Raw genomic sequence first — 14,026 nt, forward strand, 5'->3', positions numbered from 1 at the left:
TAATCTGTATTATTAACAATCAATATTAACAAAATATGACTTGTGGTAGCTTTATAGTATATTGTTGATGCTTGAAACATAAACATATATTGTATGTTAACTTCTGATTGTGCTTATGTTAAAAAACATTTGTACAACTGTGTATACAGTATGTCCAGTATGTAATGGTATTTTCATTCTAATTGCTTGTAATATTGATAGAACGGCTGCTGGGCTTTAACTTATTTTTACATATTTGCTCTAAAGCATAGTATTAAAAAACTGGTAGTGTAAACATTCATGTCAGTATGATTTTGGCATACAAAGCAATTTAAATAAACCTGCACTTTTTTCAATAAGGCATTGTGAATAAAGATAAATCTGTCAAAAAGACAGACTGCTGACCTTATAGCAAGGACAGAAATCTTCCATGGCAACAGTGATTAATAGGCAGCTGAATTACTGATATAAAAATCTGATTTCAAAAACTTACAACTGAAATTTACATCTGGATGGTATCACACCTCAAACAAAATAGATGGCCATCGAATATCATAGTACTGTGTGGTATAAAGAAAAACACATGAGAGGAGTCAAGGGAAACGCTGCTCAGAATGGGACGTGTGGTCATCATCATCAGTCGCTGTGTATTTTTCACTTTAGTATTTACATACATCAATGTAAAGTATGTACCAAACAGAGTATTATATAATGAAATTAATATCAATTTTATTAACTTAAATTGTACGGAAAGGGCATGCGAACCTTTAATCGCGACAGTGTATTTATAGACAAATTAAACCACGTTACCCTTTATTACACAACAACGAAAAGGTCTTGCAATTATCCAGTTTCCCTACAGTCGTCAAGTTTACGGTTTTAAAGATGTTATTTCCCTTTAAAACTGGCGATGGGTTTGAAATGATCAGGCTTACCGTCCGTTTGGTTTACCGCCTAGCAGAACTAAACGCGAGAGGAAGGTGCAGTGAATAAAATATTCATGCTGTGTAGTCTGCATTTTCAAAAGGAGGCACTTCCCAGTCTGATCTGTTGTGCTTTTGCTTTGTGTTCGTTGAGCAGCGCCAGCACGCTGCACATCGGAGATTACCTCTACTTCATTCATTTCTCTTCTAAACGGGGAAGAGTATATTTTAGCCATTTCCTCGTAGAACTGCGAGTGAATAAAAGAGGTGTGTGTTTACAGTATATACTGTATATATATTTGCAAACGATAGCGGCAATGCTTGATCCAGATAATAAAAGACCCAGAGCAAGATTTCTGCAGAGTGAAGATTCGTGATAAAGATCATTGCGTTTGTCTTTGCAATCGCGTCTTCAGTCTGATAAATGCATAACGGCTGGCAGAGGTCGGCTCGGAAAGGAATCTGCCCGGGTGGGCTTTGAATTTGTCTATTGTTTCCTGCGGGGTTAGAAGGGTAGGTACTCAACTAGATAAAAGTTGTAATCTATACCTGTGCGAATGCGTTTTCACGGGTGGGTGCATTCCTTTTTCTTTCACTCTCCCGCGTCCGTGGCTTTGTTTGCTTCGCTAAATTTCTCGAAGTTTCAATATGACTAACTTTGACGCCTTAACTTGCCTACTGCAAAACTTCACAAGTACACAAACAGGTGAGATGAGGGGGACGTGGCTGTCTGGAAGCTAGATGTTTTAGTGTTCCAGAGCTTAGAGGAACCTGTGGCAACAAATGATTCATGTCTGCAGCAAATGTAGCTTTGAGGTAATGTGCAAGCAGGTCTATTAAAATATTTTTTTTTTCATCTTTTGATCACTTTTTTTTTAAAAAACTTGAATTGGACTACTTCAAATTACAGTAGCGATTAAGGGAATTAATTTAATTAATTAAAAATTCACGTCGAAGTTTAGATAAAATTATGCAAAGTTGTCTTTGCTAGCAAATTTAAATCATTGCCTGTTTTTAGTGTCTCAGGTGTGTCTGCAACTCATTAGCCAGAGGGTGGCAGTGCCGTGATTGAAACATAAAGCCCCAGGTTGAAAGACAAGACTCACAGATGTCAACAGGAAAATCATCACCAGGTATGTTTTACAGATTCGTTGATGAGTGCAGTGAACAAACACTAGACCTCTTTATGGTTTTCATGTTAACTTGTAGTCCTCTGGGATACCTAAACTCGTACTGTATTTCAGGCAAAGCTGGCAATACTTTTGTCAAAAAACATGAAGAATTTAACTTTACATAAGCCACATCAAATGTGAATGGGAGAAGAGGCAGCAGCAAAGAAAGTTTTACTTTGTGCAAGTCAGTCTGGTTACGTAGTAGGTACTGTCTGTGTGTGGGATTCTTGCTTTAAAATGCTCTTTTTAAATGTTTTTGTTTTAGCAGAGAAATTATTGAATTGCTGCTCAATCTCTTTTCATCTCTCAGAATTTATGCACTTTGTTTTTATTAAGAGAGACCCAGAATTCCAGCTTCATATCCTTAGAAAGTGTGAGTATTTAGTTAACAAAATCCTAAACTTCAGAAAATAATTAAAACAAATTATATAGGATGATAAATTTATACATGTTCAGTTTCCTCCAAAAGTATAAAATGATAAATTGTAACAGGTTATTCAGCAACCACAATGCAGGTGTATATTAAGCTTTCTGGTATCACCTGCATTGCAGTACGGGTGCTAGGATTATAAGTGATAATCAACATGATTTTTAAAAAAGGGAGGTCTTGGTAAACTAAGTTTTTCAACAAGAACTAATGTATAAAACAGTAAGTGTAATGGTATGTTTATTTTTAAAACGACTTTTGATAAAATTCCTCAAAAGACTAATTTTCAAATTGAAGGGGGGTGGCTGTAGACATTAAAGGTGATCAATATATTTGAATTTGTTGAATGAGGACAATGGATAAAAAACAGTATAAATAAGGGGTGACCCAGAAATTACAGTAACACTTAGTGAAGTGCCACAGTGCTCTGTATTGGGACCACTGCTCTTCAAACAAAGTGCTCATGTCAGAAGACTGTGAGAGGACCTGATTCACATATTCAAAGTCCTCAAAGGGATGTCCATTTAAAACTAAGAAAAAGGCACTGTTTTACAAAAAACAACTACTTACAGATGCAGCCATTCAAAATGCGCGGTAAAAACCCGCGGTACGGTAACCTACCCACAAGCCACCGCGGGCTACCGGAGCATACCGCAGGGCAAGTGATTGGCTGGCCAAAATGACCGACAGGGGCACTCGTGGTGCATTGGTTGGTAGTGCAAAGATTGAATCATTTAATGTCTTTACTGTGCACATTTTAATCCGCTTAGTTTTGAATATTTATATGGATTTTACCACTAAAGGGAAATTTTAGTAGCTGAGCATAAAAAGAAGAGGAGCATAACGCATCTGAAGGTCATAAACGATATTAATTTAAAACATTACTGTATGTATGTAAACTGTACTGTGTATGGCTGGTCTTGGTAGTTTAAAGAAAAAATACACACCAGTCTTCCATTTCTCCCTAAACATTTTAAGCATGAAAGTTTTATGAAACGGTACCCAAATATGCGATTGCTGTATAGAATGAATTTTAATTAAAAAAAAATATTTAACACGAACATTAAGCTGTTTACATCTTCCGCCTGAGAACAGTCACCCGTTGCTACCCAACGCAGAATGGTGATTGGTTGACACCATCTGACACCCCTCTGATTGGAGAAAAAAGACGTGCTGGTTTGCTATACCAGGAAGAGAATTTCTTTCAATTCTAAACGTGTATTTTAAAAGTTTAAGAAGTAAAAACCTTACAGCGTACACAGATTTCTAAACTGATCAGGATCGTTATCTTTGTCTTATGCATAATAATGTTCACCGCTCTGTCCAGCAAATTAATAATAAACTTTATTTTATATAGCGTTTTAAACGAATAAGTAATTAGATTGCTCATAAACCTAATCACTTGCTTTTTCTTTTTATTTAGGCTCAGATTACAACTATAGATCGAATTATTAATAACCATAATAACAACCAACCAACAAAAACAACCATATAAACATAATGGTGGTGCTGGACCTTCCAGTTTTATTTATTTATTTTTTAATCGCGTAACATAAACATATTACCGTATGCAAACTGTACTGTATACAATATGTACATGTATATTTAATGTCTTAACTGTGCCCGTTTAAGTATTGAATATTCATATCTAATTTTACCACTGAAGGGAAATCTTAACATAAACATACAGTATATGGCTGGTCTCGGTACTTTAAAGAAAAAAATACACACCGGTATTCCATTTCTCCCTAAACATTGTAAGCTTCGAAGTCTTTAACTAACGTGATACCGGAGTCAACAAGCATACTTTTAGAATTTGATTAAAAGGGAATATAATATGGAATCGCGTATCTCAAGAAATTAATAACGATATAATTATATTCATGTTGCAAAAGAACTGCAACGGACATAAAAACTCCCTTGCATGGTTTCATTACGACCAGAATCGGTCTTGAGATATTTTTAACTTGATTTACAGTATTTGAGAGGTATGTCTTAACACCGATACTACAGTGCTTAAGTACTGCTCACGTATATGTTTCTAGGTTTATATTATGCATTTCATACGGTCAAATTACTTTTGAGCAATAAGAAGCGAGAAACGGTATGCGTTTTACTTTCGTTTTGTGCTGGGACCCGTGGATTGATTAGAGATATCAAGTACATACAAGTCATTTTTTAAATGTTGTAGTTCGTCTTGAAAAAATGTTACGAGTACATCATCTATCAACAATTACACAGGTTCTGTTTCCATATTGCGGATTTTGGTTACGTAATATTATTTTCTAGATTTCACGTTGTGAATATGATGGGATGTCTGATGGGATGTTTCTAAAAATCCACCCTCTGTAAAACGTCTTCTCTAGTTGTCCTGCATATGTATTCGCTAATGAAGCTGTGTGTTCTGAGCCTAGATCTCTACATTTCTGTATGAACCAGCTTAGAGGGCTAAAGACAGCTTGTGTTTAAATTGAGTGTAAGGCAATTTATGCTTCTAAAGTCATGGTCAGCATTTATCTTTGTACTGTGTTGTAAACTTGTTCTGTGCCAAGTCACATTATTTTATAGCGTTTTTAAAGCGTTATCAAATACGGTGTTACTGTAGTTTACTGAGTCCCATGTCACATGGTCTGTGATTGAAACCTGTAAAACCGGTTTAATTCGTCACAGCCAGCACTCTTCAGGTGTGAGGGTCTTCTGCTCAGAATGAAACGCTAAAATGTTTGTGTATATTCTAATGGTAGTGGGGGCGGGGTGTGTGGGAATAAGTTTGGTTGAAACATTTTCTCTGAAAGCATTTTCTTCTTGTAACCGATCTTGTTACAGCATGTTACAGTTTACTATTATTAACCATATTAATTTTAAGTGCTTAATGTAAAATCTTGTAAAAATATATTTTCATTGTTCAAATATACATTAAGTCTGACTATCATATAATAAGTTAAATACAAAACTAAAGAAAAAATAGGGTTAAATATAATTCAAAATATTTTGCTAACAATGTTAACTGTTTATGAATAATAAAATGTATTAACTAAGGAGTAGGATGGCACAGTTGTTAGTATGTTTTTTGTTTTTTTTTAACCCAATCTCCGGGAAACCATTAGTACGATGGTGAATCGGAGATTCTCAACCCTTGCTGCGTACGACTGGAAAAGAATTCGTGATCGGATCAACGAAATGCTTCGTAGGAGGAGGCAGTCTTTTCCTCTTGTCTAACAGTCTGTCCACAAACAAAACATTCCTGTTAGACAAGAGGAATTGAAAAAAAAACAATGTTGTCAATGAAAACCGGTGTGTGTGTCTCTCCCTGCTGGATGTCCCTCTCACAAACTGCTGAATGAATAAAATAATTTTATTGAAAACGAGTTTGCGATTGTCTGGTCTTTAAATTCTGTAGATACGCGATTCCATATTATATTCCCTTTTAATCAAATTCTAAAAGTATGCTTGTTGACTCCGGTATCGCGTTAGTTAAAGACTTCGATGCTTAAAATGTTTAGGGAGAAATGGAATACTGGTGTGTATGTTTTCTTTAAAGTACCGAGACCAGCCATATACTGTATGTTTAAGTTCCAAAATTAATATCGTTTATGGGCTTCACACGCGTTGCAGTATGCTCAGGCACTAAGTAAAAGGAGATGCTTCGTATTGCTTGACTAATTTTAAAAACTAAGTTATAAATATAAAAATTGCAGGCGCTGCTCTGGTGCGTCGGCTCCTACACAGTGCCTGTCTGCCGTAAGCGTTACAATATACATACAGTACCCAACACTGCTTGTACCCATCTGTCATGTAAATAAAACACCTTGAATTGAATTGAATTGAGGGGAGAAGGGGGGGATACTAAAGCCAATACTGGCTCAATGGGCTTTGACGTGCTAATGCGTTAACGGTCCGGGTGTGGCAGGCTTCCAATGTCAACTCGACTCGATTAGAAGACAATGAACGTATTTTAGCCCTAAATGAATTAATAGCAAACATGGTTTACATAAAATACATTTTTCCAAGAAAGTTTATAATAATACGATCTATAGTTGAAATCTGAGCCTACTTTAAAAATAAAGGAAAAGCATTTTCAGAGAGCAATCACGCTGTGTTTATGAAGAAAAAGTGATTAGGTTTATGAGCAATCTAATTACCTATTCGCTTAAAATGCTATATAAAATAAAGTTTATTTAGAGATGAATGATCAGTGTCGCAGTTTAAATAATGTGAGTCAGGAAACTAACACAGCGCCACCGGATTTAATAACGCAATAAAAACGCTATAAAATAATGTGACACAGTACAGCACAGTACAACAATACTGACCATGACTTTAGAAGCATAAATTACCTTACACTCAATTTAAACACAAGCTGTCTTTCTGTATGAACCTCTAAGCTGGTTCATACAGAAAATGTAGAAATGCATTAGCCTGATCATGATTAAAAAACACACAATTAAACACGCGTTTGCGATTTAAATCAGAACACGATTTAAATCAATATAAATGTTTATATTGTAACGCATACTGTCCCGCCTCCATTTCTCTATAAAAATTTACTGTTGCACACACACACACAATAGAAGCAGGAACCACTGTCAGAAGGGAAGATATATTCAAAATATCGCAAATATCGATCATGTTGCGATATTTTGAAATATAAAAGTCAATTGATTGTCCATAATATCGCTTACCTATTTTTTCGAAGAAATGTTTGTTAAAATAAAAGTCCAGCACCAGCTGGATTCGAACACACAACCTACCAGTTGGAAGTCACGCACCTAGACCAGTAGGCTACAAGACAGCTCGCATGTTCAGGTAGGCGAAACAGCCTTACACAGTCCTGCCGCAGTACACGGATATAATCATACCGTTATTAAATTCTTTAGATACGCGATTCCATATTATATTCCCTTTTAATCAAATTCTAAAAGTATGCTTGTTGACTCCGGTATCACGTTAGTTAAAGACTTCGAAGCTTACAATGTTTAGGGAGAAATGGAATACCGGTGTGTATTTTTCCTTGTGATATTTTAAGCTCTAGTTGAATGATAGGTGTCGCATTTTAAATCATTTTCGTAGCTAGAAATTATGAAACGCCCTGTTAAAAGCAAGGAAGTTTTTATGCCCCGTTGAAGTAAAACAAAATGCCTGACAAAGTATGGCTTGGACAGATTCCAAGTGCTTGTACAAATGTGCTAAAGAAATTATACTTTGAGTATACAGCTTGTCCAAAGTCATCCATTATTAATACTATTAGTAATATCTTCAGTAAAGGCTTTGATGCATAAATATTTCTGATAAAGGTAGGTTGTGTACTTCTGTCCAACTGAGCAATCTTGCTTTCATAATATATACCAACATTTTAATGACTGATGATTAACATGCTGTAATACACAGTTCAAAATTAAAGGCTCAAATGCTGTACATGAGAGGTTAAGCTCCCCCTGGCGGTTTTACAAGGCGACGCCGGATAGTTAGTCACGTGACACACGTGAAATGCGTGATACCGCGTGATACTGTGACACGCCCACCGGGGTATGCCGCGAAATACCTCACCCATTTTGAATGGCTGCATCTGTAGTTTTCGGAACAAAACGGATTGCCTTACTTCTTTCAAGAAACAGCTGGATGAGACTCTCTTGATAAATTAGCTACTAACAACTAAGGAAGCCAGATGGGCCAAATTGCCTTCTCTCATTTGTAACCTTACGTGTATAAAAAAGATGATTATTAATCCTGTGATGCTGCACTGGATAAAGTGGTTTAGAAAATGAATGGATGGTTATTGATATTATTTATGTCAGTAACATTCACCAAAAAGACTGAACCTGTTTAAATAGTTTAAAAAATTCAATAATGAAAATAATGGAAAAAAGTATAATGGATCTTCCTTTGACTTTGATAATCTGCTGTAGTTGCTTCCAAATTTATAGGTTCAAACTCTTTTCAAGAGGAATGTTTGACTACTCTCCCAGTGTAGAGCATTTTTGACCTCTTGCCTTCAGGGTGAGGTGCTTGTATTTGTGATCTGCCCTTTTCAGTTTGTACCATATGTTAGCTATGTGAGACTGTAATGACCAAATATTTTCTTTTCTCTGAAATAACCGGATAAACTTGGGAATCCACCTCATTTCTCAGTTTGAACAAGAATGGCAGAACAACCAAATGCTGCATAAATTCCTAGAGCAAAATGGATCTGTCTCTAAAAGCTGGATGACAGATCTCAACTTTTGATTCTCTATTCTGTACCAAGCACACTACTTGTTAGAATGCCCAGAAATCTCACAATCTGCTTGGAGTCAATGAATGGCTACATGGCAAATTAATGTATTTTTTAATGTTCCTCTGAACTGCATTATGGACACATGATTCATGAGGTTAATATCGAATGGACATGCCGACATTGTGTCCTGATGTTGCCAAAATTTCCTGAACATTGTGATCATCAGTAAGTAATCTTTATCGTTGCCCATGGACTCAGACTGAGCCTCGCCTCTTAACTTTTGTGATTTTCTTGTCCTCTTCCTGGTGGTAGACTATCTGTACATTTCTGGTACTGTACTAATCACCAAAGTACCATCATCACTAGAGTACCTGCGGAAGTTGAAAACCTTTGTCACAGATGTTTGGACAGCTTTCTGTCTTTGTTCCCCTTATGGCAAATAGTACTTGCTCTCCTGTGTATAGACCCTTCTGGTAGACTTCTTGATACTGCAAACCCTAATAATATTAACAAAGTGCATTTAAATAATTTATTTTCAGCATACTGTATTAACAAAGTATTCAAAATGTGAATTCAAAAATGTGATTATTTTGACAGGCATGCTGTTGATCAATCCAGTGCCTATAAGTGGTGACATTTCTGTTTGTTAAAACTATAAAGTACACATGGATCTTGTTTACACTGTAAATCAAACTTTAATTACACTTTATAAAAGACAGTGAGTGGTTCATGTGGAGGCAACATGTGTTTTACATGTGCTAGTATGTGTTGGCACTTGTACTAGCATTTGTGATATGTTAAATAATAATATATATGGTAATCAGAATTTGAATATTTGCCACAATTCACTTACCCAGAACACCAAAAGCAGCCTAAAATATTTGAAGGATTTTGGTTTTAAGGTTGTCATTTGTTAAAGATTATTCTTTAGTGTTTACAGAATGAAAATTTCAATTTTTTGAGAAAAGAATTAGAAGAACAAAATAGAAATATGTTGTAGCTTCTTAACCATAGTCTGTTAATTGAAAGAAAAGCATGCCCTTTTGCTCTTCATAAAGAAACCAGCTTTGATGACCCAAGATACAGTATACAGGGATAAAACAATTGTAAGACCGGATATTTATGGTGTTTAGCATTTCTTACATTGGTAGCTCCTCACTTAACCTTTCCTGAGTATTAATATGAAACTTTATAATCAGAGGTTAATTTTAGACATATACTAATTATGCAATAGAAAAATGTTTTTAATGACCTGTTAATAGGTGTTTATTATTTGCACTTATAATCATTTTGTTTTGCAACTTATCAATGATCTTCCTTAAGCAACGTAAGCATTTGGGGGAAAATATTGTTTGCTGTGATGTTTTGATGTAAAGAAATAAAGTTATAAAAATCTTGAAAGCAAGAATTAAGAGTACCTTTTTTTCTGAAAAATTTATTTGGCAACTTGACCTTAAGTCTTTAAATCAAATCAAAATCAAATCACAGTTTATTTATCAAATGCACAACAATACAGCGTGCAGCAGTTGTTGCTGGCAATGAAATGTCTTTTCTGTGAGCTCACAAGGATCACAAAAACACAAAAATCACAAAATTGAGGTTACGAAAATAAGGTTACATAATAATAGATGTAATAGAAATTGAATAAAACTCAATATGAGTACAGCTGCTATGTGTCCATGTGTATGCTGTACACATACAAGTAGTGCAGTTATGCTGAATACAGTGAAAACTGTGTGTCCATGTAGCCATTACAGGTGATTTGCTAAAGGAGCTGCAGGTTGGCTATTTAGCAGTCTTATTGCCTGGAGGTAGAAGCTGTTCCGTAGTCTGTTGGACTTGGACCGAATGCTTTGGTACCATTTGGTAGGAGGTGGTAGGAGGGAAAACAGTATATGACTGGGATGACTGGGGTCCTTGAGAATGGACCTGGTCTTCTTCAGACATCTAGCTGAGTTGAAACATCCTAGATGTTTGGTAGCTCACAGCCAGTAATGAACTGCTCTGACTTTACCACCCTCTGCAGTACTTTGCGATCCTGGGCAGAGCAGTTCCCATACCAGGCAGTGCTGCAACCAGTCAGGATGCTCTCAATAGTGCACCTGTAGAAGTTAGCCTGGATATGTGATGGCATGCCAAACGTCTATAGCCTACGGAGAAAGAATAGGCACTGCCGTGCTGTTTTGACCACAGTGTTGGTGTGGTGGGTCCAGGTTAAGTCCTGTGAGATGTTAACTCCCAGGAACTTAAAACTGCTGACCCTCTCCACTGCTGTCCCATTGATGTAGATAGGTGTGTGATCTCCTCCCTGATGTTTCCTATAGTCCACAATCATCTCCTTTGTCTTACTGATGTTCAGAGAGAGGTTGTTCTCCTGGCACCATGCTGCCAGGGTTTCAATCTCCTCCCTGTACGCAGACTCTTCACCATCTGTGATCAGGCCGATGACTGTTGTATCGTCCGCAAACTTAATGATGGAGTTTGAGTTATGCCTGGTGACACAATCATGGGTAAATAAGGAGTAGAGGACAGGGCTAAGTACACAGCATTGGGGGGGGGCTCCAGTGTTTAGAGTCAGGGTAGAGGATATGTTGGTGTCCACCCTCACCACCTGCAGATGTTCCGTCAAGAAGTCCAGGATCCAATTACAGAGGGAGGTGTTCAGACCCAGGTCCTGAAGCTTGATGATAAGGTTTGAGGGCACTATGGTATTGAATGCTGTTTGTTGATTAAACCTTAGCATTCTCACATATGTTCCTTTCTTATCCAGGTGTGAGAGGGCAGTATGGAGGGCAGTGGCAATAGCATCTTCTGTTGACCTGTTCTGGCGATACGCAAATTGCAGTGGGTCTAGGATGTCAGGCAGTGAGGAGGTGATGTATGCTTTGACCAACCGCTCGAAGCACTTCATGATAACTGATGTGAGTGCAACAGGGCGGTAGTCATTTAGGCAGCTGACTCTGGGTTTCTTAGGAACAGGGACAATGGTGGTTTTCTTAAAGCAGGAAGGAAATATAGACTGAGCTAGAGAGAGATTGAATATGTCCGAGAAGACATCTGCCAGCTGGTCTGCACATGCCTTCAGAACACGGCCAGGGATAGCATCAGGGCCAGGAGCCTTGCGTGGATTGGTCTTTTTAAAAACTTTGCACACATCCGCTCTGGATATGATCAGTGGGTTTCCGTCTTGGATTTCTGTAATCTTCCTGACTGGATCTGCGTTATTGACCTCAAACCGAGCATAGAATGAATTTAGCTAATCAGGAAGAGAGGCAGACTGTTGTGCGATATAGCTGGGTTGTGTTTTGTAGTCTGTAATGGTGCGGATACCACTCCATATGGTCCGTGTGTTGCAGCCGTGATAATGACTCTAATTTTACTCTGTAGTTGTATTTAGCTATTTTGATAGGTTTCCTGAGGTAGTATCTGGATTTTTTGTATTTATCCATATCGCCAGAATTGAAAGCAGCTGTCCTAGCTTCCAGTTTTCAGTTTTACTTTATTCAGTAATAAAGCAATAGGATATTTTTATCACAATAATAATCAAGCAGTGTATCTCCCCAATAACCAATCTGTTTGTAACTTATGTATAGTATTTATAGTATAATAATATATATATATTTATGATATATTTTGATATATTGATATATTTTATTCGTACCTTAACTATCCCGAAACATCTATACTGATGGGGGAAAAAAGAAATACAACATTTTCTCGAATAAGAATACTATAGTTATAGCTTATGTACTTTCACAAAAAGTTGTCAATTTGTTTTAAGCTGTCTGACTAGGAATACAGCTTGTGCAGGGAGGCATTGCAACTTGGCAATCACATGAAAGCTCATTAGGTGCTCTTTTACCCAACGAGGTCGAGGTGGAACAATACCTGATCAGGTCACCTTTAAAAAGGCCTTAATTCAAATCTTAGGTCACTGCAAGAACAAGGCCACACTTTCAGTTTTCTGTGCATTCCATAATCCTTCAAATGTCACCAGAAGCAAGGGAGAGGGCCGTTGGCATGCTGCAGGCATGCAGGCATGTCATGTGCCAGCGTTGCCAAACACTATGGAGTAAGCCACTCCACTGTGTCCTGACTTCAGAGAAGGTTTCAGCAGACCGGCAGGACAGATGACCATCCAAGATCTGGTCGCCCTCGAGTGACCACACCAGAGCAGGACCGACACATCAGACTTGTCCATCTGAGCGATCGTTTCAGATCTCCCACTCATACTGCTACTGAAACTGCCAGCAGACACAATGCCTGCATCAGTGACAGGACAGTGAAGCTCCATGCTGCTGGCCTTAGAGCAAGGGGACCTGTCAGGGGCCCTCTGCTCACACCTCCTAGACGTCACACCCGACAGGCTTGGGCCAGGCAGAGGCTGCGATGGACTCGTCAGCAGTGGCATCAGGCCACTGCTGACGAGTCCATCGCAGCCTCTGCCTGGCCCAAGCCAGTCGGGTGTGACCTCTTCACGGATAAGTCACTCTTCAGCCTGTTCCACGCAGACAGGAGGGCCAGAGTGTGGAGGAGGTGTTGTGTTTCTTTTTTCCATCAGTATATTCATTATGTGTAAGTACGCCGTTTTCGCTTAATATCACAATCATAGAGTGCATTATCTTATAAAGTGCTCAAGAAGAGCTTACAGATGACACTAATGATGATGATTACTAATCCCAGGGCCTTCCTTTCAGTTCTACAATTTACTAATTGATAAATGTCCATATGTATGTGCATTTGTTTTTGCTAGTGTTGGATTGAGGTGTTTGTACAAAAATCACAACTAAGTTATTTTGAAAAATAATGGTTAATAATAGTACCATCCTGTACTCAGAGAATAATGTTTTGCTATATTGGGGTATAGTGATAATGTGACAAGTGCTAATTGAATTTCAAAGGGAATTATGCTGTAAAATAATGAAAACATTAGAGTGCTATACATTGATATACTATACTTCTGTCAAGGAAAGCAGAATCTGTCTTAACAATTAACTAGATATGCATGGCACAGGGTTTGCCTCCTCTGAGTGGAAAAAGAAAAGTGTGGTTTCTTTCTCAAAATAGGACAAATAATTTTTCTTTCTATTGTTTCTAGCCTGCTTTTCCCTTGGCACAAGTAGAGTGCTAATGTACTTTTAAGACATTAAGTGAGTATTGACAGTGTTAAAACACTAAGTAAGATTTCTCTTTGACATCTTTCAGGCTTTCAGAGGCACAAATTGCATCATGGATGCTGTGAGCTATTGTTTAGGTTGTGGCAGACTTGTGAGGTCTTAATTCTTTCTGTTTTTTGGTTGATTTTAAAATG

At 37.5% G+C, this 14,026-nt stretch overlaps 1 protein-coding gene across 4 annotated transcripts in view; it reads left to right on the forward strand.

Moving 5' to 3' along the window:
- The first annotated feature begins 949 nt into the window (after positions 1-949).
- ndst3 (N-deacetylase/N-sulfotransferase (heparan glucosaminyl) 3) overlaps positions 950-14,026 on the forward strand; it is a 305,314-nt gene continuing 292,237 nt past the window's right edge. For 2 of the 4 annotated variants that reach the window (XM_088636282.1, XM_088636317.1), the window contains exons 1-2: positions 950-1,415; positions 1,921-2,035. The gene's annotated coding sequence lies outside the window, so the exon portion shown is untranslated. Of the gene's footprint in view, positions 1,416-1,697; positions 1,719-1,920; positions 2,036-14,026 lie in introns of those variants that run through there. The other 2 variants (XM_088636298.1, XM_088636309.1) reach the window with 2 other exon arrangements.

The sequence above is a fragment of the Lepisosteus platostomus genome, chromosome 1, assembly GCF_059453375.1.
Source record: "Lepisosteus platostomus isolate fLepPlt1 chromosome 1, fLepPlt1.hap1, whole genome shotgun sequence".
Lineage (NCBI taxonomy): Eukaryota > Metazoa > Chordata > Actinopteri > Semionotiformes > Lepisosteidae > Lepisosteus > Lepisosteus platostomus.